The 27,808-nt window shown below is 43.6% G+C and overlaps 1 long non-coding RNA gene across 1 annotated transcript in view; it reads left to right on the top strand.

The window, feature by feature from the left end:
* LOC141276707 (uncharacterized) overlaps nucleotides 1-27,808 on the top strand; it is a 60,407-nt gene that overhangs the window by 8,345 nt on the left and 24,254 nt on the right. The window lies entirely within an intron of this gene.

Genomic DNA, 27,808 nt, shown 5'->3' with positions numbered 1-27,808 from the left:
ATTTTCACAAGTCAGTTCACTTTCATTTCTATAGGACTACATCTCAGTTAATGTATCCATCCCACTGTTGATGGACATAGGGGTGTTTCCAGCGTTGTGCTGTTTCACACGCTACTGCCCAGACATCCTGCAGGTCTCGGGGCATATGCACAAACATCTCTTTTGTGCGTGTCTGAGGCTCCGATCCTGCATCTGAGGGAATCTGAATGTTCTACCTTCATTCATCCTTCCAAATCATTTGTCCAAAGTGGTTGTACCAGTTCACACCCCTGCCAGAAGCATATGAGAATTTTAATTTTTCCACATGCTTGCCAACACTCGCTTTTGGAAGTATGATGCCTTTAACTTGCATTTTTCAGTAACAATTGAGAATGAACACCTTTTCAGACATTTGGCCATTTGAATATCCTTTGTGAAGTGATGTATTTTGCCCATTTTTCTATTACTTTGTCTTTTCTCATTGAGTCTTCCTTTGTTAAATATGCAATTTTTATAATTCTTTCTTGTCTCAATTCTTTTAATGCTGTGTTTTTATGTTCAGATATTCCTAATTCTAATTTAGTCCAATTTATAAACCTTTCCCTTAGTGGTTAGTGCCTTTTGTATCCTTTAAGAGATGATTTCCTGTCCCAAAGTCATGAAGATAGTTTCCTATATTATATTCTAAAAACCCTTACTGTTTTACTTTTCACATTTAATTCTGTAATTCACCAGGAATGAGGCTTCCATATGATTTAAGTAGGGATCATATTCCATTTGTCCCCGGATTACTACATAATTGAACCAGTGCTGCTTAATACAAAAAAAAATTGTCCTTTCTTGATGTTCTGCAGTGCCTCCAATCATAGATCAAATGTCTAAGAGACCATGGGTCTGGCTCTGGAATCTCTAGTCTTTTCCAACAGTTTGTCTACCCTTGCTTATACTGATACCACAGTGTCATACTTGCTGTGTCTTTATAATAAATCTCTATTTTGTTCGTGCTAGTTCTCCAACTATGTTTTCATAGCTGTCGTTTTTTACATTTCCATAAGTTTTAGAATTGGCTTTTAAATTTACACACACACACAAACTATTGGGATTTTAATTGAGATTGCTTTGAATCTATAAATAAATTTGGTCTGTACCATATTGACTCTTTCAAATCTTGGACATAGTTCATTACCTCTCATCCCATTTATTAAGTTTTCTTTAATTCCTCTTGATACTGTTTTATATTTTTTTGGTTGGAGGTCTTTTACATTTTTCTTAAATTTATTTTTAGGTATTTGAAGGGTTTTTTTAAAGTTTTTTTTTATTTTATTTTTTATACTGCACCAAGAAGTCTGCAACAACCAACCACACCTCTCCCGCTTTAGTGTAAAAGAAGCCTGAATTCTAACTCAGGTAAGATGGTTTTTTGGGGTATTAGTCAACCAACTTCTCGATTTGCTGACTTTCCAAATTAAGTCACTATTCCTTGCCCCAGCACGCTGTCTCTTGATTTATCATCCTGCCATGCAGCAAGCAGTACGAGCTTGGATTGGTAACATTTCTGTTTTGTATATAGACAGAATAATCCAGCATGTGTTTTTTGCAGTCTGGCTTCTTTCATTCAGTGTTATGTTTGTAGGAGGCTTTAAGACCCAGTGCACAATTCTTCATGTTCTCTTTGCCATGATACAGTGCTTGTGGGAGCATGTGTTGAGATGGAGATCTGTCCCCCCAGGTCTCTGACTGACTAAATTGAGCAGGTCCCCCAGGTAGGACATGTAACATGATGAAGAAACATGTTTTCACTGTATTAAGCCAATGAGATTCTAGGATTGTTAGTTACCACAGTAGAGCCCAAGCTGTCCTGACAGAACCTGGTACCAGAAGTTTGGTGCTGCTGTAACAAAATCTAAATTATGTGTCTTTATCTTAGGGGTCAGATAGTGAGCAATGAGAACACTGCTATTAGAGCCTAGAAAAGTAGTCATCCATGCTGTTTAGTGATGAAATATTTTATAATATTGCCAAATATTACTGTGAGGAGGGACTATGTACCTGAAGAAATGGTAGTTCTAGAGGAAGAAGCTGAAATACAGAACATTTGTAGTATATGTTGATTTTGGTTTTAAATAGCTCATAAATGATGACTTACTTACAAGTGCAAGAAAAGGGAATAGAGGGCCCCTGAATCCAGGCTCTTGCAGGGTTAGAAGAAACAATCACTTTTAATCCCATTCTCTTCCTAACTGTGCCTCCACCCCACCAAAACAGAGCAGGCTTTTGAGCAAGAGAAGATATTAAAACCTGCCTTTCTGCAGGGCCAAATCAAGGGTATGGCCATCATACCTACTGTTCAACCTTGGAATGCATTAAGATATTTCAGATTAGGGTCCAACTAAGAACCTAAACCCTAGAAAATCATTTCATTAGAAGACAATGGGTCTTCCCCAGTGATGCAGTGTGTTAAGAATCTGCCTGCCAATGCAAGGGACTCAAGTTCGAGCCCTGGACCAGGAAGATCCCACATGCTGCGGAGCAACTAAGGCTGTGTGCCACAACTACTGAGCCTGAGGTCTAGAGCCCACAAGACACAACTACTGAGCCCACATGCCGCAACTACTGAAGCCTGCACGCCTAGAGCCTGCGCTCCACAACAAGCGAAGCCACGACAATAAGAAGCCCGCGCACAGCAACGAAGACGCAACACAGCCAAAAATAAAAAAAGAAAGAAAGAAAAGAAAACAACGTGCCACTAACACGACATTGTAAGTCAACTATAGTCCAATAAAAATTAATTTAAGGAAGAAAGAAAGAAAACAACGACCCAGTGAAGGGAGACTAAAGTTATGGCACCTGAAAGAAAGCCCATAGGCCGAAGTTACCTATAATTAAGTTGAGAAAGAGGGGAGGAGGGAGACACATGGATGAGAAAGCAAGACAATTTTGCAAATCTGAGAGGTATGTGCAGAAAAACTGTGGGTGTGTGTATCAGTTACCTGTTGTGGTGGAATGCGTTACCACAAAGCTTAGTGGTTCTTTGTTATTTCACAGAATCTGGCCACTGCTTAGCTGGGTTTTCCTCCTTAGGGTCTCCATCAAGGCTGCAATCAACATGTCAGCTGGCTGGTTGACTGGGGAAGACTCCACCCCCAGGCTCACTCAGTGCTTGTTGATAGGACTTACTTCCTTACGAGCTGTGGGACTGAGGACCTCAGATACTCACTGGCAGTTGGCTTGAGGCTGCCTTGTCACATGGACCTCTCCAAATGACAGCTTCATTAATTAATGTGTCCGAGCTGAGAAGGCAATGGACTCTGCTAGCAACACAAATGTCTGCAAACTAATCTTGGAGGTAATATCCCATCACCTTTGCCATATACCATTGGTCAGAAATCAATCACTTGGCCCAGCCCACACTCAATGGGAGGGAATCCTGCAAAGTCATTACACAAAGTTGTTATGGGCTGAATTCTGTCCCCCTAGAATTCATACGTTACAGCTCTAACCACCAACACCCCCAGAAGATGCCTTTAGTTGGAGATAAAGCCTTTAAAGAGACAATTACATTAAAATTAGGCTGTTAGGATGGGCTCTAATCCAATCTGACTGGTGTCCTTATAAGAAGAGAAAATTGGACACACAAAGAGATACGAGATGCACATGTGCACAGATGGAAGCCCATCAACAAGGTAAGGAGAGGGGTCTCAGAAGAAACCAACCCTGCTGACACCTCGATCTCAGACTTCCACCTGCCAGCACTGTGAGAAAACAAACTCCAGTTGTTTAAGCCAGTCTATGGCATTTTGCAGTGGCAGCCCAAGCAAACAAATGCAAGTGTGGATTCCAGGAGATGGGGAGCCCTGGAGCCATTGTAGAAGGCTGACTATCAGAGTGTGATTGTTGCCACAAATCACTGGCTGAACTCAAACTGATAAAAGCTAAGTTTTTGAGAGAGCTGCACACCCAAAGGGATGAATAAAGATACTCAAAATGAATCCTTAGGCCTCCATATCTCTCTATGGATGGGCAGTGGGCTGAGAGATCCCATGTGTCTGAAAGGTGAACAACATCAATGATTAACCCTCTGGATCACTGTGTAGTACTGACACTTCCACATAGAATGGGGAAATTTCAGAACACCCCAAGCAAGGGGAACACTTTAAAATCTTGTGGAGAGAAAAAGCATACTAACTATAAAGGCATAAAAATAAGATGGAAATTAGACTTCTCACCAGCAACACTAGGTACCAGAAAACAGGATCAAAAATGTCAAAATTCCGGTTGGAAGTAATTTAGACTTAGAATTCTAGAATTTTCTAAATATATAACCAAACTATCATTTAAGTGAGAGAGTTAAAAAAAAAAGACATTTCCAAGCTTGCAAGGACACAGAAAGTATAATACCCACAACCCTCCCCCCCCACCATCAAATTATTTCTAGATGACATACTCTAGGAAGAAAAATGGACTCAAGGGACCTCCCTGGCGGTTCATTGGTTAAGACTCTGGACTTCCAACGCAGGGGGCGAAGGTTAGATCCCTGGTTGGGGAAGTAAGATCCCACATGCTGCACAGCATGGCCAAAAAATTAAAAAAAAAAAGTGGACCCAAGAGAAAAAGATGGGATAAAAGAAGCAATGGTGAATCACAAGAAAAAAAAAACCCATAATATATAAACAGAAAACCAAACTTATCACTATTACCATATAAGTAAAACTTATTTATAATGCTAAAAGGAGTGTGAGGAAGGGGTTGGATATCATAAAAATCTGAAACCAAAATCCCAGCTGATACACACAGAGGTTGAATCAAAGCCATGGAGATGTGGGAGATGGTAGACAAAAGTCACCGCATGGTGCTATTTCTTCTCTCAAGGACAGAAGGCAGCTCCAGAAGCCCTATATTGTACATCTTCTGGAAGTTTATGTTCAGTCGGAGAGGGTGTGACTGTCTCTTGACCCATAAGTCCAGCAAAAGAATCACTGCATCTTCTTGGGTCTTGTTGGGTTAGTTGCCCAAGAGGAGATGGTTTGAGTCCCATTCTGGTCCTTGGAGTCTAGGATGGAGTCAAGTCCACCAGAAGCACATTGTATCAGTTAAAATTTGAACTTGGATCTGAGTCAAGGGGAGGCACTCCCCAGTATCAGCAGAGGCTTCCTTCCTCTTATCTTTCCTCATGACCTTTATCTTCTGGACAAGGCAGGGGCTTCACCTCTATCATCCTGTTTGTGCTCTGGAGAGGGAGAAGGAGATAAAGGTATAGTGGGTGGCCTTATTGTAGGAATATCCAAATAGATCAAGGAACTGAATCAGGAGGCAGGGTCAGGTAGATATTTTGCATAAGACACAGGTGGAATAAATGATCCAATCAATGATGTTGGAATGACTAATTTTCCATTTTTAAAAATATTTGAACACTTTATTATATACATTATATCACAATTAATTTATAAAAATCAAGAACTTGGGTGCAGCCCATTGTCTTCAGCCACCAAAGAATGAGCAGGATGCAGTACCCATTTTCTTTTCATCCAAGGTCACCACTGAAACAAGGTTGCTATAGTTCTCCAGCATCACATCCCTTTACAGGTTCCTTTGAGCAGAGTCCAGCTGCTGCCACTTCTCCTGAGTGAAGTCCACAGTCACATCTTTGAATGACACAAACCCCTGAGACTTGGTCATTTTCTGTTGCTTTCAGAAGCAGCAGATATCGCTATAAACACTCAGTCGTTGATCAAACATGACACCGTAACTCCCAACACGGCAGCCAGTGACTGAAACCTTTTCTGAGAACCAGACTCCTCAACTTCCTGCCTCTTCTTCCTGGCCCTCAGCTGAAAATTACAACCCACCTTTCCAGTGCTGGGGCTGATGGACTCTCAGTGCTCCTAATTTTTCATTTTGGAAGATTAAAGTTAGAACCAAATATACTGGTATGATAACAGGAAAATGTTTTTGAATTCTTCGTTTAATGAATGCCTACTTAAATAAGAAGGAAAAAAAGCAGAACCCATAAAGGAAAGGGTTGATAAATTTGACAACAGCAAGGTTTAAAAACTTTCCTATAGCAGACACTCTTAACAAACTGTAATCTAGCAATAGATAGGTGAAAATATTTTCAGCATATGTAACAAAGAGTGATATTTAGAATATATAAGACTTCCCTAGAAATCAACAAGAAAAAAACAAGTAACCTAGTTTTAAAAAAGGGTAAAGGATAAGAACAAGAAATTTACAAAAGAAGAAATACATATAGCTAATAAACATGAAAAGCTATCTGACCTGACTTAAGTTAAAAAACAAAATTCAAATGAGTACCTTTGCAGATCTAATTGGGTCCATCAAACAATTCATGAATTGGGCAGCATATCATCTCGAAGCAGAGAGATAATCCAAGGGGTTATAAAAACTGGAGGGCTGTTATACAAAGGAGGGTGGGACAAGGAAGTCACCAGCAAGAGAAAAGTGAATGATCATTGGAGGAAAGTGAGAGTTCAGGTTTCTCATTGGCTGAGTTGTGGCATTTTCATTAGCTGAGCTAGTTGCTGGGCAGGAAGAAAATCTTCCTTCCTCTTGAAGGCATGAAAGCTCCCTCTACAGGCCTTCTCGACTCCAATTTTTGTTGAGGTTTCCTTTGATTACTTTTCATACTTAATATAATCAGGGAAATACAAATTTAAAAATGGTATACCAGGGACTTCCTGGTGGTCCAGTGGTTAAGAATCCGGCTGCCAATGCAGGGGACATGGTTTCGATTCCTGGTCTGGGAAGATCCCACATGCCAGTGACCAACTGAGCCCGTGCGCCACAACTACTGAGGCTGTGAGCCACAACTACTGAAGCCCCCATGCTCTGGGGCCCACGTGCGGTAGCTACTGAACCAGCGTGCTGCAACTACTGAAGCCTGCTGGCTTAGGGCCCTGATCCTCAACAAGGGAGAAGCCACCACAATGAGAAGACCAGGCACCACAACGAAGAGTAGCCTCTGCTCGCTGCAACTAGAGAAAGCCCGTGTGCAGCAATGAAGACCCAGCGCAGCCAAAAAAAAAAAAAAAAGTATACCACTTTGAATCCTTTAAAACTAGAGAATTCTCACCACTGCTGAATTCAGTTAGGCAAAGACAGACTGAGCCAGCTCAGATCGTGGGGCAGGAGAGCAAGCTATCACTCTTGATGGGGGGCAGGGGGAGGAAGGGTCTGCTCCCACAAGCAGGGGAGAAGTTAGGGCTTTTGTTGGAGATGGGCTACCACAACTCGATTGGAGATTTCAAGGGTGGCTTTTGAAGGATGTGACGATTGAGCTGAACTCTGAAGGTCAAGTAACCCTTACTTAGGGGAAGAGGAAAGCTTATGTGAAGCTCCTTTGCTAGGACAGGAAGTCTTGAGGCATGTGGTTGGGGAGGCATAGAGGGGCCAGCCCTTCTGAGCATCTTGGCTGCCTTAAGGATGTTGGATTTTATATAAGAGCTGTGGAGATCCATAGAAGAACTGTAAGTAGGAGGTGGGGTGGGAGAGATGGGTCTCACCAGACTGACATTTTAAAAGATGAGCGTTTCTGGCTGCCTGTGCAGTGTGGAGTGGAGGGTAAGTGTTGGCATCCATCCACAAGGACCAGCAACTTAGGAGGCGTGGGAATGACTGAGGCGAGACCTGATGGAGACTTGACGTTGGTGGTAGCCGTGGGCACAGACAAAAACAAGGACTTATGCAGTAGGAAATCATACAATCCCCATGCAAGCCTGTGGTGCTGGCATAATTATTAATATTACCCTTTATACTCTTAAAAAGTGTTCTCATTTGGAGGCTAGACTGTGTTCCTGCCCCGTATGTGGCAGGAATGACAAGCCAGGTGTGGTGAGAGGGTAGCTGTGGGGTCAGGGAGATGATGTGCCAGGATGACTCTTTCTGGCTTGCAGACCAGGATGGAAGGTGGTCCCATTGCTGAGCCACTGTGAACCCTGGGTTAGGGACAGCTGGGGAGATGTCACAGGATCAGACAGAACATATACAGATCTGGAGCTCAGACTAGCAATCTGGCTGGGGAGAGAAATTTGTGAACGAGTTATTGATGAATAGTTGGTAACTGAAACTGTTTCTGAACCCAAGTTCATATGCCCGATGCACTGTGAGGCCAAGCAAACCGAATCATCAGAGTCTGGAGCAGAGAAAGATTTACTGAAGGGCTAAGCAAGGAGAATGTGCAGCTTGTGCTCCAAATACCTGAACTTTCCGATGGTTTGGGGGGAAGAATTTCTATAGGCAAAATTTGGGGGGAGGGCTGGCAGGTGTGTGACCCTCCTCTGATTGTTTGGTGGGGAGATAACCAGGTGGGGCTCCAGGAATCTCCATCATCAGCCTTGTGGTTCCAACCAGTCTGGAGCCCCTGTGCTTGTACTCAGCCTGAAGTCACCATCCTCCACCGGGCGGGGGTCCCAGTTCCTGTAGAACAGCTCAGAGATCTGTGTCAGGTTGCTACGTATCCTTTGTTTCTGCATTCCTTCACTCTTCTAATTAGTAACTGTTTGAATCTGCCCTTTGGAACTCAGGGAAAGTCTAGGAGGCTGAAACTTTTTTCTCACAAAAAAGAAACAGGGACACAAAGGATTTTGTACCCGGGATGGGCCCTACAGGTTCCTGATCGGTTTCAATCGCTCCTTTTCTTTGATTCTCTTCAATCTTGAGGGGACAGGTGTTGAACAAGAAAAGGAATAATGTCTTGGATAGAGAGGTTAATCATATACTTGGCAGATTAACTCAGTTTTAGGCAGACTCGGTTTCAGCACTATTGAAAGCATGGGTTAAATCCACTTCATCTGCTTTCAGCAATGAAGGTCAATTTAAGACCTGCAGGTCCTTCAAGCAGCATGGAGCCTAAACAATAAGATGTTTGCCTGAGTTGTTTTCCAGGAACTTGGAGTCAGCTGCATCTAGTTTGAGCTAAGCTGGTTAAGACTGGATGGACCATTGACCCTTCACTTGGGCCTGTGCGAGTGTCTGCTGAGCGACCTTTTCAAAGTGCAGAGGCCTGTAGCTGAGTGACACTTGCCCAGAATCAGGGTGACCACACCTTTTCCCCTTCCTGCTTCTTTATTCTTTATCCCATAAAGACCCCTGCCCCGTGGGGAGGAAGATTTGAGACTTGCTCTCCAGTCTCCTCGCTTGGCTGCCTCGTGAATAAACCCTCTCTTTGCCGCAAACCTGGGCATCTCAGCGTTTTGACGTGCTGTGCTTCAGGCAAAGCGAACCACGTTCTATAAAGGAAAGCGAGCAAGCAAACAAAAGATTTTTAAAAAGGACCTGGTTCTGTAACACTCTGAGTAAGACATTGTCTAGGAGGAGCAAATGCTGCAGAGAGAAAAGACAAAAGAAGAGATGAGGGCAAAGCAGGCTGGAAATGCAAAGGTGGAAGCAAACTGAATGTCATTCTAAGGAGGATCCCCCTATTTCTGTCAACCATTAAAATGGAAATCCATTGAAGTTTTCCAGTTCAGGAGCAATGGGATACTGTTCTGAGAGTCTACAGAGGAATTTAAGAGTTTTAGAAGATAACTATTCAGAGACTCATGACACGAGTGTGGGAATTCCAAGTAAAATTAAACAATTTTTTAAATCAAATATAATCTTCTTGACATATATTCTAATTCAAAAAGCCACTTTGTTCTTCTTTTGTGAAGCTCTTAATTACCAGCATTTGACACGTAGGGGCTGTCTCTGTATCTACTCCTTTCTCTTCGAGAATTAATCTAGTATAAGCCTCAATTACTCCCCAGAGCTATTATTAAAAGAATCTTTGAGTGGAAACATTTGAAAAGCCAAGAAGTTTAATCATTTCATGCTGATCAGAGTTTTTAAGATCAGAGCTTTTACATTTTGGTGTCTTATTGTATAAAGATAAAATTTAATTATTATGAGAACACACAATATAAATTAATGATCAAACTTCTATATGAGTCCATTGACCTCAAAATCTCTCGTTTACAGTGTTGCGTAGATGTACCAAAGTTTTAATTATGATTCTATGACTTATTAGATTTAGAGGAATTAGTTAAATCTCCCTTATCCTCGAGTTTTTAATCAATAAAATAAAAATAAAAATACCTACCTCATGGGGTTCCTGTGAAGTTTAAATGAGACAACATCTATATACTCTTAGCACTTTGTAGTTACTTGAATGAATTTTACTAGTTAATATTACAATACAAAGTTTCTGTTTGGGATAATGAAAAAATTTGGAAATGGTGATAGTTGCACAACATTATGAATGTACTTAATGCCTTAAAATGTACTTAATGTACTTAAAATGACTAAAATGGTAACTTTTATGTTTTATATATATGTGTGTGTATATATATATATATATATATACATATACACATACACACACACGTTTACCAAAATAAAAACAAAAAACAACAATTATATATTTGCGGTTTATAATATATTTAGCAATATGTTTCTGAAGTTCCATTTCAGAGCTGCAGTGGAAGCTTTACTCCTACATTATGTGACAGCTGTAATGTTTAGTAACCCAAGCCACGCTGAGCATGTGTTCATTTTCAGCCAGCGGTGCTGTGAAGTCTGTAGCCCGGGACCTGTGAGAATGGCGCCCTCTAATGGCGAACATGTGGCATTGCAACCACGTCTGCATTATCAAAGCGGGCATTTGGCAGCAGGATGTTCTTTTAAAAATCCCAAGTTCCCAATTTTTTATGCCTTGATCATTAGAATTTTTAAAAAGATGAATTTAAGAAATGATAGTGAGCTGACTAGTAAAAGAGAGTGCACGTAACTCCATTTCTGTTATTTAAGTGAGCCATTGTTTGCTCATCAGGAAGCAGGGAAGCCCAGGAGGGGGGAAATTCGAGGGGAATCTTCACGCTCTCTGGCTCCATGGACCCGAGAGGTGAAAGAGGACATGACTTACGTCAGTCACTTGTAAAAGTCTGGTTGAGAAGGAAGCTAAACTTACTGTGAGGATTCAGGCTATAATTTAAAAAAAAAAAAAGACGATTTTTAAGAGCAGTTTCAGGTTCTCAGCAAAACTGAGCAGAAAGTAACAGGCTCACCTCACTAACCAGTAAATGCAGAGAATGGCAAGTGTAAGAGCTGTGCCCAACCCCTACCAGCCAGCCCCTCCTCCAGGTTACTTAATGCACAGCCACAAGTTGCCATGCAGCAGCCTGCTGTTCATGTACAAGGTCAGGAGCTTTTGACTGCTTCCATGTTGGCATCTGCCCCTCCTCAAGAGCAGAAGCAAATGTTGGGTGAACGGCTCTTCCACCTAATTCAACCCAGGCACCCTACTCTTGCTGGTAAAATCACTGGCATGTTGTTGGAGATTGAAAATTCAGAATTTCTTCATATGCTTGAGTCTCCAGAGTCTCTCCGTTCTAAAGTTGATGAAGCTGTAGCTGTACTACAAGCCCACCAAGCAAAAGAGGCTGCCCAGAAAGCAGTTAACAGTTCCACTGGGGTTCCAACTGTTTAAAATGATCAGGGACCATGAAAAGAAACTCGTGCTTCACCGAAGAAAAATACCTAAACATTGAAAAACTTAAGTATTATGGAAAAAAATTGCAAAATATAAAATAAATTTTAAAAGGAAAGGAAACTTTGAACCTTAGGTACCAAGAAAATGCCAGGTCTAGCAAACGTAACACTAGTCCTAGATTACTTACTGATTTAAAAACAACAACAACAACAGCAAAGAACAGAAAAATATAGTAAAATATAAAAACAAATTAATGTTTTATGCCCCCCGTCCCCACACATGCACGGCCTCCCTCACTATCAATATCCCCCACCAGGTGGGACATCTGTTACCGTGGATGAACCGACACTGACACAGCATCATCACCCAGAGTCCAGAGTTTACATTACATTCATTCTTGGTGTTGGGCACTCTACGGGTTTGCTGAGTGGATGACATATATCCACCGTGATCGTATCACACACACTATATCATTGCCCTAACATCCTGTGCTCTGCCTTTTCACCCCTTCCTCCCCTTAACCCCTGGCAACGACTGCTCTTTTTACTGTCTCCATAGTTTTGCCTTTTCCAGAATGAGATATAGTTGGAATCATAGAGTGTGTAGCCTTTTCAGATTGACTTTTTAAATCTGATCACATGCATTTAGGTTCCTTGATGTCTTCTTATGGCTCAATAGTTCATTTCTTTTTAGCGTTGAATAATAGCCCATTGTCTGGATTGACCACTTTATCCATTCACCTACTGAAAGACATCTTGGCTGCTTCCAAAGGTTGGCAATTATGAATAAAGCTGCTGTAAACATCCACGTGCAGGTTTTTGTGTAGAAGTACATTTTCTAGGCTATAATCTTTTATCTTTAGTCCTCCATATCTGAGAACAGAGGCTGTAAAATCGGACCCAAGCAGTGCAGCTATCAATCTAGTTCCTGCTATGCCTCCTTACCAAGGCAACCATCCCAGATGCTAGCAAAGTCAATACAAATGTTGAAAGAACCATGGCGGAAGTATTTAATCATATTACCCAGAGTGTATTGTACTTGGGATGATTAGACCACGAGTATGCAGTCACTACAGATTAAAAGCAATTACAAACTTCCTCCTGATTTCATGAGACCTTCAAACATGCCATGGTTGCTTTTGACCATAAAAAGTGTAGACTGTAATTATGGAGGAGCAATGTATAAATGGCTCACACAGCACTTTATAAAGATTATGACAGCTGGGCCGTGTGGTGCCCAATATGTACTTAATTCAGATCCTGGAGACAAGTGAGCCCTGAAGGCTTGACATTAGTAGGTGAATAGAACTGAAGCCCACAGATTGCCAGAAAAGAAAATCCAACATGTGTTTCAATGAAATATATAAATTCTTTACAAAAACACCCTACAATGGTTATTATTTTGTTATTTTTAGAGAATTGTGAAGTGTTTAAAAATTTTTTATTTTTCTTCCAGGTTTTGGGATTCTTTTTTTATTGAGGTAATATTGGTTTATAACGTCATATGTTTCACATGTACAACATTGTATTTCGACTTCTGTACTGTATACCCTACAGCATGCTCACCACCAAAAGTTTAGTTTCCATCTGGCACCATACAGTTGACCCCCTTTACCCATTTTTCCCTCAACCCCACCCATTCTCCTCTGGTAACCACCAATCTGCTCTCTATATCTATGTGTTTGTTTTTGTTTTGTTTTGTCTGTTCATTTATTATTATTATTTTTAAAAACATTCCACATATGAGTGAAATTGTGCAGTATTTGTCTTTCTCCATCTGACTTATTTCACTTAGCATAATACTCTCAAGGTCCATCCATGCTGTTGCAAATGGCAATATTTCATTTTTTATGGTTGAGTAATATTCCATTCTATTTATCTATCTATCTATTTATCTATCTATCTATATCACATCTTCTTTATCCATTCATCCATTGATGGACACAGGTTGCTTCCACATCTTGCTATTGTGAACAATACTGTGATGAACATAGGGGTGTGTATATCCTTTCAAATTAGTGTTTTCGTATTTGGGGGTAAATACCCAGAACTGGAATAGCTAGGTCATAGGCAGTTCTATTCTTAATTTTTTGAGGAATCGCCATAGTGTTTTCCACAGTGACTGCATCAATTTACATTCCCACTAACAGCACATGAGGGTTCCCTTTTCTTCACATCCTCACCAACACTTATTTGTTGTCTTTTTGATGATGGTCATTCTAACGGATGTGAGGTGGTATCTCATTGTGGTTCAGTTTGCATTTCCCTGATGATCAGTGATGTTGAGCATCTTTTCATGTATCTGTTGGCCATCTGAATGTCTTCTTTGGAAAACTGTCTGTTTAGATCCTCTGCCCTTATAAATATCAGGTTGTTCGGGTTTTTTTTGTTGTTGAGTTGTATGAGCTGTTTATATATTTTAGGTATTAGCCCCTTGTCAGATATACAATTGGCAAATATCTTCCCCCATTTGGTTGGTTGTCTTTTCATTTTCTTGATGGTTTCCTTTGCCATGCAGAAGCTTTTTAGTTTGATGTAGTCCCATTTGTTTATTTTGGTCTTTGTTTCCCTTGCCTGAGGAGACATATCTAGAAAGATATTGCTAAGACCAGTGTCAAAGAATGTACTGCTTATGTTTTCTTGTAGAAGTTTTGTGGTTTCAGGTCTTACATCCAAGTCTTTAACCCATTTTGAATTAATTTTGTGGTTTTCTATGATGTTTTCCTCAGTTTCTTTTCTGTTTTTTAAGAAGAAATCTATTTTTTAATAAATTTATTTATTTTTGGCTGCGTTGGGTCTTCGTTGCTGCGTGGGCTTTCTCTAGTTGCGGCGAGCGGGGGCTACACTTCATTGCGGTGCGCGGGCTTCTCACGCAGTGGCTTTGCTTATTGCCACCCCTCAGCTTTTGAACTCCCTCAGCTTTTGTTTGTCTGGGAGAGCCGTTATTTCTCCTTCGTATCTGAAGGATAACTTTGCTGGATAGAGTATTCTTGGCTGACAGTTTTTATTTTTTAATATTTGAGTATGTCATTCCACTCTCTTGTAGAGTTTCTGCTCAGAAATCTGCTGACAGCCTAATAGTGGTTCGTTTCTAGGTTACTTTCTTTTTTCCTGGCTGCCTTTAAAATTCTTTTTTAAATTGTGAATTTTAAAAATATATATTTATTTATTTATGGCTGCGGTGGGTCTTTGTTGCTGTGTGTGGGCTTTCTCCAGGTGCAGTGAGCGGGGGCTACTCTTTGTTTCAGTGTGTGGGCTTCTCATTGTGGTGGTTTCTCTTGTCATGGAGCACAAGTGGCTTCTCTTGTCCGTTGCATTGGCAGGCAGATTCTTAACTACTTCGCCACCAGGGAAGTCCCCAAGTCCCCTAAATTGTGACTTTTGACAGTTTTAATATAACATGTCTTGGAAAAGGTCTTTTTGCATTGAGGTAACTAGGAGTTCTCTTAGCTTCATGGACTTGTGTATCCAGTTCCTTCCCCAGTTTGGGAAGTTCTCAGCTATTAATTCTTTAAATAATCTCTCTGCTTCTCCCTCTCTCCTCATTCTGGGATACCCATTATCCTTATGTTGCCTTTTCTGATGGAGTCAAATAGTTCTTGTAGAATTTCTTCATTAAAAAAATATATATATCTTCAGGACTTCCCTTGTGGTGCAGTGCTTAAGAAGCCGCCTGCCAATGTAGGGGACACAGGTTCGATCCCTGGTCCGGGAAGATCCCACGGGCTGCGGAGCAACTAAGCCCGTGCGTCACAACTACTGAGGCTGCGCTCTAGAGCCCATGAGCCACAACTACTGAAGTCCACGCGCCTAGAGCCTGTGCTCCGCAACAAGAGAAGCCACCGCAATGAGAAGCCTGCGCATTGCAATGAAGAGTAGCCCCTGCTTGCCACAACTATAGAAAGCCCACGTGCAGCAATGAAGACAGAACACAGCCAAAAATAAATAAATAAGTTAAAAAAAAGAGAAATCTTCATTCTCTCTCCTCTTCTACCTGAATCATTTCTAGATTTCTATCTTCGAGCTCATGAATTCTCTCTTCCACGTGGTCTGCTCTATTTCCAGTACTTTCTTATGCGTTCCTCATCTTCTTTATTGAGTTCTTTAGCTCCAGAATGTATATTTGGTTCTTTTTAGAGTTTCAATCTCTTCGGTAAAGTATTCCTTCTGTTCATTAATTTTACTCCTGAGCTCCATGAACTGCCTGAGTTTTCTTGTAGCTTGTTAAGTTTCTTCATGACAGCTATTTTGCATTCTCTATCAGTGAGATCACAAACTCCTGTGACTCTGTTTGGTTTCGGGATAATTGTCATTTTCTTTTTGTGATATCGTGTTACCATGGTTTTTCATGGTGCTGGATGAGTTGTTCCTTCGCGAGTGCATTTGAAGTAGCCAACACCTTTCCTATTTAAGTAAATCTTTTTTAATGTTCATTCTCACGATTTAACAGGTTCTTAATTCGAGTCTTTTTTGGTTTCCCAGTAGGTGGCGCTGGAGCACAAGATTTTGGTTTCACTACCTGCTCTGCCTCTGGTAATATTTGAGAATTGGCACTTTCCAGCCTCCCTGGCCTCTGCCACAGGGGTTGCAGGTGCCCTTGTTGCTGCTGATGCCTCCAGGGTCGCTGGTGCCCTGCTGCTGCGGGTGTCACTGCTGTCACTGGTGTCGCTGCTGGGGGCACTGCGGTGGCGGGTGCCTCTGCGACGTGTGGGGTGGCTGGGGGCAGGCACAACCACCACCGCATGGGGAGTGAAAGGGGGAACTGGGGTTGCAGGTGACTTCTCCTTGGGTGGGGGACTGGGTTGGCGGGTGCTGCTGAAGCTGGAGGGACTGGGGTTGTGGGCTCTGCCACCACCACTGCCCAGTTCCCTGTGGCCATGGGTGCCGCTGTGGCTGGCGGCAGGCGTGGTGGGCACCACCTCCGTTGTTCCCGCGGTTCTGCCCTCTCTGTGTGTCCCGTCCACCCGCCTTCAGGTGCACAGATGTGTGGAGCTCTCCAGAGTCCCAGTGTGCCGGGAAGAGGCGCATTTGCCGAGTTGTGGATGTTTTACTAGTTGTAGGGTGAAGGAGAGAGACAAAGGGAGCTTCTCATGCAGCCGTGATGCTGACCCCTCTGTCACAGTGATCCATTATTAAAGGTTAAAAAATTTTAAACTACTCAAGGGCTTTATGAAATCTTTTATTTTCTAATTATCCACGTTATTCTTATATGCTACCATGCCCTGTCTCCACCTCTACCCCAGCTCAAAAATCACAGAAGACCCTGCCTTTCACCTGCCACCTGCCACCTACACCCTCCCCTCCCCTCCCCTCCCCTCCCCTCCCCCACCCCACCCCTCCCCTCCCCTCCCCTCCCCACCCCACCCCACCCCTCCCCTCCCCTCCCCTCCACACCCCACCCCACCCCACCCCACCCCTCCCCTCCCCACCCCACCCCACCCCACCCCACCCCTCCCCTCCCCTCCCCTCCCCACCCCACCCCACCCCACCCCTCCCCTCCCCTCCCCTCCCCACCCCACCCCTCCCCTCCCCTCCCCACCCCACCCCTCCCCTCCCCTCCCCACCCCTCCCCTCCCCTCCCCTCCCCACCCCACCCCTCCCCTCCCCTCCCCTCCCCACCCCACCCCTCCCCTCCCCACCCCTCCCCTCCCCTCCCCACCCCCCCCCCTCCCCTCCCCTCCCCAGTATGTAAGGAAGACTCTGCCTAGGCACAGAGAATAGAGATTTTTTTTTCTTTTTTTAAACAGGAGTCCTATTTTATTTCATTTATTTTTTAAATTAATTTATTTTTGGCTGCATTGGGTCTTCCTTGCTGTGCGTGGGCTTTACGGCGAGCAGGGGGCTACTCTTCGCTGTGATGTGTGGACTCATTGTGGTGGCTTCTCTTATTGTGGAGCATGGGCTCTTAGGTGCGTGGGCTTCAGTAGTTGTGGCATGAGGGCTCAGTAGTTGTGGCGTACAGGGTTAGTTGCTCTGCGGCATGTGGTATCTTCCTGAACCAGGGCTCAAACCCTTGTCTCCCGCATTGGCAGGCGGATTCTTAACCACTGTACCACCAGGGAAGTCCAGATCTTTGTTTCTTGATTAGAGTCTTTTGTTTCTTGTTCTTTTGTCCTCTGTTGTTTTATTTTGTTTTTTTTTCCCCTAGTGATTCTGAAATCAGTTTTTACAACATTTGTGGATGTAAGAAAATCAGATATCTGTAAAAATCAGACTTTCAAAAGAAAAATAATTAGGGGAAGAGTATAAGAGAAGAGTGTTGTTAAAGTTTTCACTGAACAGCTCCTTTAAGTTATCAAGCTCTCCGAACACATAATATATAACTGAATTTGCAAAACTTGGATTTGTGTATAACTTTTCAGGAGCACCCATAGCCCACGTCTAGCAGTGCCCCTGACTACTCATGTAAGTTTCACTCAGCGTCCAGTAAGGAGGGTCCAGGCTTTTTTAAATAGAGAAAGTTGAATAAGATAAACCATCATTCCCTTCAGTAGTAATTAACCCTATGAGTTATTAGTCCATGTGTTAATAAAAACAATAAATCAAAGCTTTTCAATAACAACAATCATTATGAAAATAGGTTTAAGTGAAGGTGTTTTTGTTTACAATACAATTTGTATTCATACCTGACCTGGGTTACGTGGCTTGGTGGTGCTCACTCATCGTGAACTGGTCTTAGCCCATCCATCTGCCATCAACAGTAGGTTTCCAGGCTGGTAAACTTCAAGCACTTAAGAATTTAAATTTGATCTGATCCCCAGATAAGATTTAATTGGCTTGAAGTGTGTTAAAGGAAAATATTAAAAGATATTCAAGGAAAAGGACATTTATATCCAGCTCAGCTGTAGAAGTCACATCATCAAGTTAATAATTAATTTGAGGCTAATTGACAACCGTGTAGCTAAACAAAGCTGATTTTTTAAATATTTATTTTTTATTGAGATGTAATTGACATATAGCACTGTATTAGTTTCAGATGTACAGCATAAGGATTTGATATTTGTATACATTGAGAAATGACCACCACAGTAAGTGTAGTTAATATCCTTCACCATACATAGTTACAAAATTTTTTGCTCCTGATGAGAACTTTAAAGAGCTATTCTCTCAGCAACTTTCAAATATGCAAAACAGTATAATTAACTGTAGTCATCATGCTGTACATCACACCCCCAGGACTTATTTACTTTATAGCTAGCAGTTAGGAATTCCCTGGCAGTTAGGATGGGTGCTTTCACTGCCCAAGGACCGGGGTTCGATCCCTGGAAGGGGAATTAAGATCCTGCAAGTCTGGTCGTGGCCAAAAAAAAAAAATGTATTTAGTATCTTTGGACAACATTCCCACATTTTATTCACCCCCACCGTCTCCACTTCTAGCAGCCACCAATCTGTTCTGTGCATCTACGAGCTCACTTTTTTGTTTTAAAAATATTCCACACATAAGTGAGATCATAAAATAAGACGTTTTAATTTATTTTCTTTTATTTTTTTAAATTGAAGTATAGTTAATTTACAATGTGTTAATTTTGAGTGTACAGCAAAGTGATTCAGTTTTGTGTGTGTGTGTGTGTGTGTGTGTGTATTCTTTTTCAGGTTCTTTTCCATTATAGTTTATTACAAGGTATTGAGTATAGTTCCCTGTGCTATACAGTAGGTTCTTGTTGTTTACCAAAGATGATTTTTAAAGTTAACATTACCTATTACCAAGGTAATATTCTTTTTTCCTCCAAGGATTGGTGACAAATGCAATGAAAGCATTAGAATAATAGGATTTTAGAGCTGAAGGAAACAATTTTTCTACATGAAAGTTCAAAGGTTTCTCCCATATGTTGTCTGTGTTTCACAAATCAGTTTAGGCTAGACCATAAATCTACTCAGTGCCAGACCATATCTCAGAATTTGCAGTTCCGTGTTTTTTCCATCGCTCCACACCCATTTCAGATTGCCCAGGACGGACGTTTCCTTCCAGAAACTGTTTGCTCAGCTCTGGTGTCAGCTGGGAGGATGCCCTCTCCTCAGCTGTGCTGGATCTCTTCCCACAAGCTGATTTCAGCAACTGAGTAGATATTGTTACCACCAGCTTCAGTAACCAGGCCAAGGTTTCTGGACCTACATGTGGATACAAGAGACCATTTTATTACTGATCTGTTTTATGACTAGGAGAGTGGCCTGTTTTTTGTCTTACTTGCTTAGTGCAGCCTTATAAAAATTATTCTGCACCTCAGTTTCTCAAGATATGAATAGAAGCAAAAGGAGTAATAGAAGTTGTAATAAATTAAAGCAAGGGAATGTGGCAAGAGCAGACATTTGGAATTTAGGAAAATAGAGAGTAAAAGCCTGTTTTGAAAAAGCTTACAGTAGTTTTGTTAGAAGTTGCAATGTAGGTTAATTTTTTTCCCTGCTTTTCTTTATTTTTCAAAATTTCTGCATTATTTCATGTATTTTATATGAAAACTATAAAACATGTTTTTAAAAACACTGTCCCTTAGGAACATTTACTCTGAGGCTGCTCTCACCTAAGGAAATTAACTTGTGCTCAGCAGAGAGTTCCAATTATTAGATCCTGTGTCTTTTTTTCTATTTCTTATTCATTAGCAGAAGAATTAAACTGAAAAGAAAATTTCTATTACGTGTATTTTCTCTCCACTTGGAAGAAAGGTGCTTTGTGATTCATTATTTTTTTATATCTGAAAATTCACTTTAACTTGGCTTGTCTTTTCTTCTATTTCTTTCCCTTCTTTTCTTTACTTTCTGTCTTTCTTTTCTTAATAGTTTACTGTCTGACACACATACAGGTTTTTAGATTTTATCTTTTATCATTCTCATGCTGAAAGTAATGACTGACATTATTGATGAGGTTAATAAATAGGGAAAGTTGGCAAAAAAGAAATAACACTTTTTTATAAAGTTTATTTATTTAGTTGAAGCATAGTTGATTTACAATGTTGTGTTAGCTTTAGGTGTACAGCAAAGTGATTCAGTTATACATATATATATTCTTTTCCATATTCTTTTCCATTATGATTTATCACAGAATATTGAATATAGTTCTGTATATAGTCGGACCTTGTTGTTTTCCCATCCTATATACAATGGTTTGCATCTGCTAACCCAAACTTCCCAATCCACCCCTCCCCCACCTCCCTCCTCTTTGGCAACCACAAGTCTGTCCTCTATGTCTGTGAGTCTGTTTATGTTTCTTAAATAAGTTCACTTGTGTCATATTTTAGATTCCACATGTAAATGATATCATATGATATTTGTCTTTCTCTTTATGACTTATTTCACTTAGTATGATAATCTCTAGGTCCATCCATGTAGCTGCAAATGACATTATTTCATTCTTTTTTTATGGCTGAGTAATATTCCATTATATCTATATCTATATCTATCTATATCTATCTATCTATATATATATATCACATCTTCTTTATCCATTCATCTGCCAATGGACACTTAGGTTGTTTCCATGACCTGGCTATTGTAAATAGTGCTGCTATGAACATTGGGGTGCATGTATCTTTTCAAATTGTGGTTTTCTTGGGATATATGCCCGGGAATGGGATTGCAAGATCATATGGTAACTCTATTTTTAGTTTTTTAAGGAAACTCCATACTGTTCTCCATAGTGGCTGCACCAATTTACCTTCCCACCAAGAAATAATAACTCTTAGGAAATAAGGAGGGGTCATAAATGCCCTTGAAGTTTTAATTCTGTGTTCTACATATTCTTGCCAAATCTGACTGATAGTGTAATGACCCGAGCTGCCTCAGGACCACACTGCCAGGCCTAAACCCATGGGCATCACTGAAAACACAGCGCAGACAGACGCAGTAAAAATAAAAGTGGTTAGCACTTGGTGCTCTCACTGCCAGGGGCCTGGGTTCGATCCCTGGTCGGGGAACTAAGATCCCACAAGATGCAGAGCCAAAAAAAAAAAAGTGTTAAAAAAAGATAAGCATTTCACCTGTCTCCTGCCTGCTGAGCACTCTATGTCCTTGTCTTTCAGAAAGCAGAGCAGCTGTGATCAAGCCTGTGGAAAACACAGAGATGTGTCAGCACCTTCATGTTTATTGTAGGACTCAATCCTCCCCCAGGAAAAGCAAGCTGCACATCCTATTATGAAATTTTATCTTGTGTAAGGCACAGACCCCCTCAGTGTCCTTTCCCTTTGAGTCTTTTTCTGCAGAGAGACAGGCATGGAGACTCAGGCGAAGGCTTGGCCTGCCGGTCAGCCAGGCCTCTGGAGCCAGCCCAGGGAGGAGGGGGGGCGGGTGGAGGGGACATGTAGTTTGGATTATCAGGGGGAGGTTTAGCAGCTGTTTGCTTGGGTGACCAACAGTCAGCAAGGCTAAGATGCCATGACTTCCCAGGAAGGAACCAGAAGGCCAGGGAGATAGATGTGCTGAAATAGGTTTATCATGGTGATCTCCGCCCTCCTTACCACACCTCCTTGGAGAGCCAGAGGGCAGATCTTCACTGACACATTGGGAAATTTGTCAACAGTTTGTTGGGAGGCAGAGAAGAGCTCTGTGGTTGCTGTCCTCTGGGGCCAGGGTTGGTGGGAGATGCTGCCATTGAGCTGTGCTCCCTGATTTCAGAGAGGAGGCAGGATCCCAGGGAGGAGGACAGGTCCTAGGGAGGAGGAGGCAGGATCCCAGGGAGGAGGACAGGATCCCAGGGAGAAGGACAGGATCCCAGGGAGGAGGCAGGATCCCAGGGAGGAGGACAGGATCCCAGGGAGAAGGACAGATCCCAGGGAGGAGGACAGGATCCCAGGGAGAAGGCAGGATCCCAGGGAGGAGAACAGGATCCCAGGGAAGAGGATAGGGTCCCAGGGAGGAGGACAGGATCCCAGGAGGAGGACAGGATCCCAGGGAGGAGGCAGGATCCCAGGGAGGAGGACAGGATCCCAGGGAGGAGGCAGGATCCCAGGGAGGAGGATAGGATCCCAGGGAGGAGGACAGTATCCCAGGGAGGAGGCAGGATCCCAAGGAGGAGGAGGCAGGATCCAGGGAAGAGGACAGGATCCCAGGGAGGAGGCAGGATCCCAGGGAGGAGGCAGGATCCCAGGGAGGAGGCCAGGTCCTAGGGAGGAGGACAGGATCCCAGGGAGGAGGACAGGATCCCAGGGAGAAGGACAGGATCCCAGGGAGGAGGAGGCAGGATCCCAAGGAGGAGGCAGGATACCAGGGAGGAGAACAGGATCCCAGGGAGGAGGACAGATCCCAGGGAGGAGGACAGGATCCCAGGGAGAAGGCAGGATCCCAGGGAGGAGGACAGGATCTCAGGGAGGAGGCAGGATCCCAGGGAGGAGGACAGGATCCCAGGGAGGAGGACAGGTCCTAGGGAGGAGGACAGGATCCCAGGGAGGAGGACAGGTCCTAGGGAGGAGGACAGGATCCCAGGGAGGAGGACAGGTCCTAGGGAGGAGGACAGGATCCCAGGGAGTAGGACATGATTCCAGGGAGGAGGCAGGATCCCAGGGAGGAGGCAGGATCCCAGGGAGGAGGACAGGATCCCAGTGAGGAGAACAGGATTCCAGGGAGGAGGGCAGGATCCCAGGGAGGAGGATAGGATCCCAGGGAGTAGGACGGGTCCTAGGGAGGAGGACAGGATCCCAGGGAGTAGGACATGATTCCAGGGAGGAGGCAGGATCCCAAGGAGGAGGAGGCAGGATCCAGGGAGGAGGACAAGATTCCAGGGAGGAGGCAGGATCCCAGGGAGGAGGACAGGTTTGCAGGAAGGAGGCAGGATCCCAGAAGCACTATGAAACCAGCAAAAGACCGGTTGGACCAGTGACTTTTATGGGTGGTTGGGACTAAGTAGTCATCAGTATCATGAACTGTAAGATATTTGAGGGACGCTAATGGGTCACAGTATCCTTAGGAATGAAATAGGTGGGCAATCTATACTTGATCTATATAACAGCAACAATTCTAGTTTTGTTTGTTTGTTTTTGTGTGTGTGTGTAATATCCCCTTTTTATGAAACGTGGAGAATAGACAAATCCTTAGAGACAAAAAGTAGATTAGTTGTAGCCTGGGCTGAGGGTGGAGTGGGGATTGTGGCTAAGCGGGGACTGGGTGAATCAGGGGGCTGGACCATTGTATGGACCAGCAGGCTTATCTCTGTAGATGTGTGTATGTTTTGCATAGGGCTGAAGAAACCAGAACAAAGTCCTGCAGAAAAGCACCTGACAGCTTCGAGCTCCAGGACACCAAGCCTGGGATCCGCCTCCACCCGGAAGCCTGCCCTCCAGGGACAGGCAAACCCCGTCTGGATTCAAACCCGGTCTTGCAGGCCTGGGCCTGTTGGAGATGGAGAGATGGCTTGGAATACAGGTCCAACCTTATCTGTCCCCTGGCACCTGGAAGAAGCGGCCGCCCCATCTGCCCATCTCCGTGCAGCTCATCTCGATCCTGAGCTCCTGATGCTCTGCCCCTGATGCGCAATTCTTCTTTTCTTTTTCTTTAAAAAAATTGTTTTTGGCTGTGTTGGTTTTGGTTGCAGTATGTGGGCTTTCGGCAAGCAGGGGCTACTCTCCGTTGTAGTGTGTGGACTTCTCATTTCCGTGGCTTCTCTTGTTGTGGAACACGGGCTCTAGGCACACGGGCTTCAGTAGTTGCAGCACGCAGGCTCAGTGGTTGCGGCACACCAGCCCTAGGGCCCACGGGCTTCAGTAGTTGTGGCACACGGGCTTAGCTGCTCCACGGCATGTGGGATCTTCCCGGACCAGGGCTCGAACCTATGTCCCCTGCATTGGCAGGTGGATTCTTAACCATTGAGCCACCAGGGAAGTCCCCTGAAGTGCAATTCTAGGTCTTCTTACAGATCATCTCAAATCATAGTACTTTAAAACAATCATTCATCATTATCTTTCATAATTCTGCGCATGATTCTTTTTTATTGTGGTAAAATATATATAACATGAAATTTACCATTTTAACCATTTTTAATTGTACAGTTCAGTGGCATTAAGTACAATCGCATTGTTGTGTAACCGTCGCCACCATCCACGGAACACTTTACCTTCCCAAATAGAAACTCTGTCCCCATTAAGCACTGACTCCCCACCCCCCTCCCTCAGCCCCTGACGACCACTGTCTACTTTGTGTCTCTGTGCACTCGACAACTCTGGGTACCTCATCTAAGTGGAATCCTACAGCATTTATTCTTTTGTGACTGGATTATTTCTGCTAGTATAATGCCTTCAAGATTCATCCACGCTGTAGCCAGTGTCAGAATTTCCTTCCCCTTTGAGGCTAAATAATATTCCATTTATAGATGGGCCACATTTTGTGCATCGATTTGTCTATTGATAGGCATTTGGGTTGTTTCCATCTTCTGACTATTGTGAATAATTGTGCGGTGCGCGCTGGTGTACAAATATCTATTGGAGTCCTTGCTGCTTCCAATTCCTTTGGGTAATAAATACCCAGGAGTGGATTTATTGGAGCTTATGGTAGTGCTGTGTTCAATATTTTGAGAACTCACCATACTGTTTTCCACAGTAGCTGCACCATTCTACATTCCCATCAGCAATGCACAAGGGTTCCAATTCCTCCACATTCTACCGAAACTATTGTTCACTGTTTTTGTTTTCTTTGATGGTAGCCGTCCTGATGGGTGGATTGTGGTGGTTCTTGCTTGGGGTCTCTCAGGGAGCTGCAGTCAGATGGGGACCAGGGCCAGGGGTCATCGGCGGCTCCCTCACGTGTCTGCTACAATGTTGAGGTAGGGGCCACAGCTGGGGCAGTGAGCAGAGCTCCCTGCAAGCAGCTCCTCCGCATGGCTGGTTTGGGCTCTCTCATAGCATGATGGCCTCTGGCTTCCCCAGAAAGTGTCCCAGAAACAGGAAGTGGAAGCTGCCAGTGTCTGAACTCTGGGCCTGGATTCTGACATGTGGTCAAGCACTTAGCAGTCGGGCCGGTTTCAAAGGGAGGTAACATGGATTACCATGTATCATGGAGCCTCCCTCCAAGGTGGAGGAATGTCCAAAGGTGTGAGGCCATTGTCAGCCTGCCAGACCTGGCTGACCACTGGGGAGCAGTGGCCTCTCAGTCAGTCAATGGCAGACAAAGCCCTGAGGTGTCCCTGAAAGAGGGGCCCAGAGTCCCCAGAGGAGGTCCCTGTAATGCCTCATGTGTAAACTGCCATCTCCTTCCAAGTCTCCCCTAAAGCAACAGGGACCGTCTGCTAAGGAGGCTGTGCTCTGGAGAAAGGAAGCTATTCTCCTTTCAGGGCTGGCTAGATGCTGGATTCTGAGTTAACACACACCTGGGTCTTCAAAGTGGCCTTGTATCTGCAGCTTAAAGTGTGGGCTTCTGGGGGTCACAGGGCTAAAGGGGTTGTGACCGTTGTGACCTGAGTTCTCACAGGGGGCCCAGCGGGTCTGCAGACACACCGTGGTCCTGCCCTGTTCCTAAATGTGTGACTGAAAAGACACCCCCAGCAAACTGCTCCACTATGGCTGGGTAAACCCAAAGCCCCTTCCCACCCTGAAGGGAAGAAGGACTTGGAAGATGAGAGGGGATCCTGATCACATCCCCCCACATCCCCTAAACAACTTCGCCTGTTTAACCTGTGAAAGTGACTGGGCCTCAGAGGAATCACTGTGGATTCATGATAACCAGGCTGTGGTTCCAGTTGCAGTGGCCATTGTATTAATTGTGGCATCTTTACTGGGGCAACTGAATGCAGCTCCTGGCACCTGGGCTTCAACTACTATCTAGAAAGTGCTTTTTGTCCGTGGCAATTTGCAAAGAGCCGGCCCACGTCATCTCTACAGCTCTGTGCACAGCCTTGCAGAGAAACTGGTCTTTTTTTTTCTTTCAAATTGAAGTATAATTAATTTACAATGTTGTGTTAACTTCTGCTGTAGGGCAAAATGAGTCAGTTATATATTATATATATATATATATTCTTTTTCATGTTCTTTTCCATGATGGTTTGTCACAGGATACTGAATATAGTTCCCTGTGCTGTACAGTAGGACCTTGTTGTTTACCCATTCTATATGTACTAGAGAAACGGGTCGCCTTGACCTCCCACAGAATGTCACCTTGTCCTTTGCAGAGGTGGCATGGTGCTCAGGGGGCCCGATGAGGGGGAAGGGGAAAGTACTGTAGCTACAGTTGAGTATTCGGGGGACTGTGACGAGATTTTTAAGCTAAAGCATGAGACTTGAGGGACTTCTGCCCCCCACGGGGCAGTCCTCTTGTCTTCACAGCAGCAGCTCCTGCCAGGGACGCACCCTCCCCCGGGGGCCCCTCCTTATTTTCCTCTACACATCAATCCTCCCTGTAGCAGCTATATATTGGGGTTTCCTAAGGCTTAGTCTTAAACCTTCTAGTCAGAGGACTGGTCTTTGTCACATGCAGTTCCAGCAGCGGCAGGACCCGTGACCCCAGCAGCACTGCCGGGCTCGGGAGGGCAGGGGAGAAAGGCTTCCTCCAGGCCCTGGGGATCTTGTGGGGGTGGTGGTGTCCTCCTGGCCATCTCTGCTGTTTCAGGGTGCGTGGCTCCTTCCTGAGCCCTCTTGAGCTCCTGGTGATACCCCAAATCCTTGAAAAGAATTCCTTTCTGCTTAAATTAGCTAGATTTTCTTTCTGTTGCTTGGCTGTAAGAACTTGACTAATATGATTCCCAGATGTATATCCACTCCTGGCTTCTTTGAGATTCAGACCTGCAGATGCAACCTATTGAGCACTTGAACTTAGAGGTCTGAATGGTACCCTGGATACCCAAGTCTGTGGCTGACGTCATGCTCTCCCTCAACTCTTCTCCCCTTGAGGGTACCTTGTGTCATCAAAGGCCATCTGTGTTATCACCCTGGACCCCCAGAGCCCCAAAGGGTGCCTGCCACCCGGCCGGAGCCCATCACACCCTGATGGCTGAGCAGATAGAAGTTTGTAAGCATCCTCACTTCTTCACACCCTCATCTCTTGCTGTTTGAATTTTAAAGCTTGCCAACCTGCTGAGTGCCAAAGTGATCTCATTTAACTCCTTTCCCTGATCATGGGTGAGGCCAATAACATGTTCATTGTTATAGGCCACTGTGGTTTTTACTCCTCAATAATTCATTCCTTTGCCAGTTTTTCTAACTTGTTGTTGATCTTTTTCTTATCAATACGAGCAAGTTCTTAATATATTCTGGACGCTATTTTTTTTTAATAAACTTTGCAAATATTTTCTTGCTGTCTGTGATTTGGCTTTTTACATTGTTTGTGGTGTCACTTTTTTTAAATGCAAAAATTTAAAATTTGATGCTGTCAAAACTCTCAGTTCTGTCTGTTCTGATTTATGCTTTCTGTATCTTAAGAAATATGTCCACACTTGTGA

Source organism: Tursiops truncatus, chromosome 16 (assembly GCF_011762595.2).
Source record: "Tursiops truncatus isolate mTurTru1 chromosome 16, mTurTru1.mat.Y, whole genome shotgun sequence".
Lineage (NCBI taxonomy): Eukaryota > Metazoa > Chordata > Mammalia > Artiodactyla > Delphinidae > Tursiops > Tursiops truncatus.
This window is presented reverse-complemented; position numbering and strand designations above follow the sequence as displayed.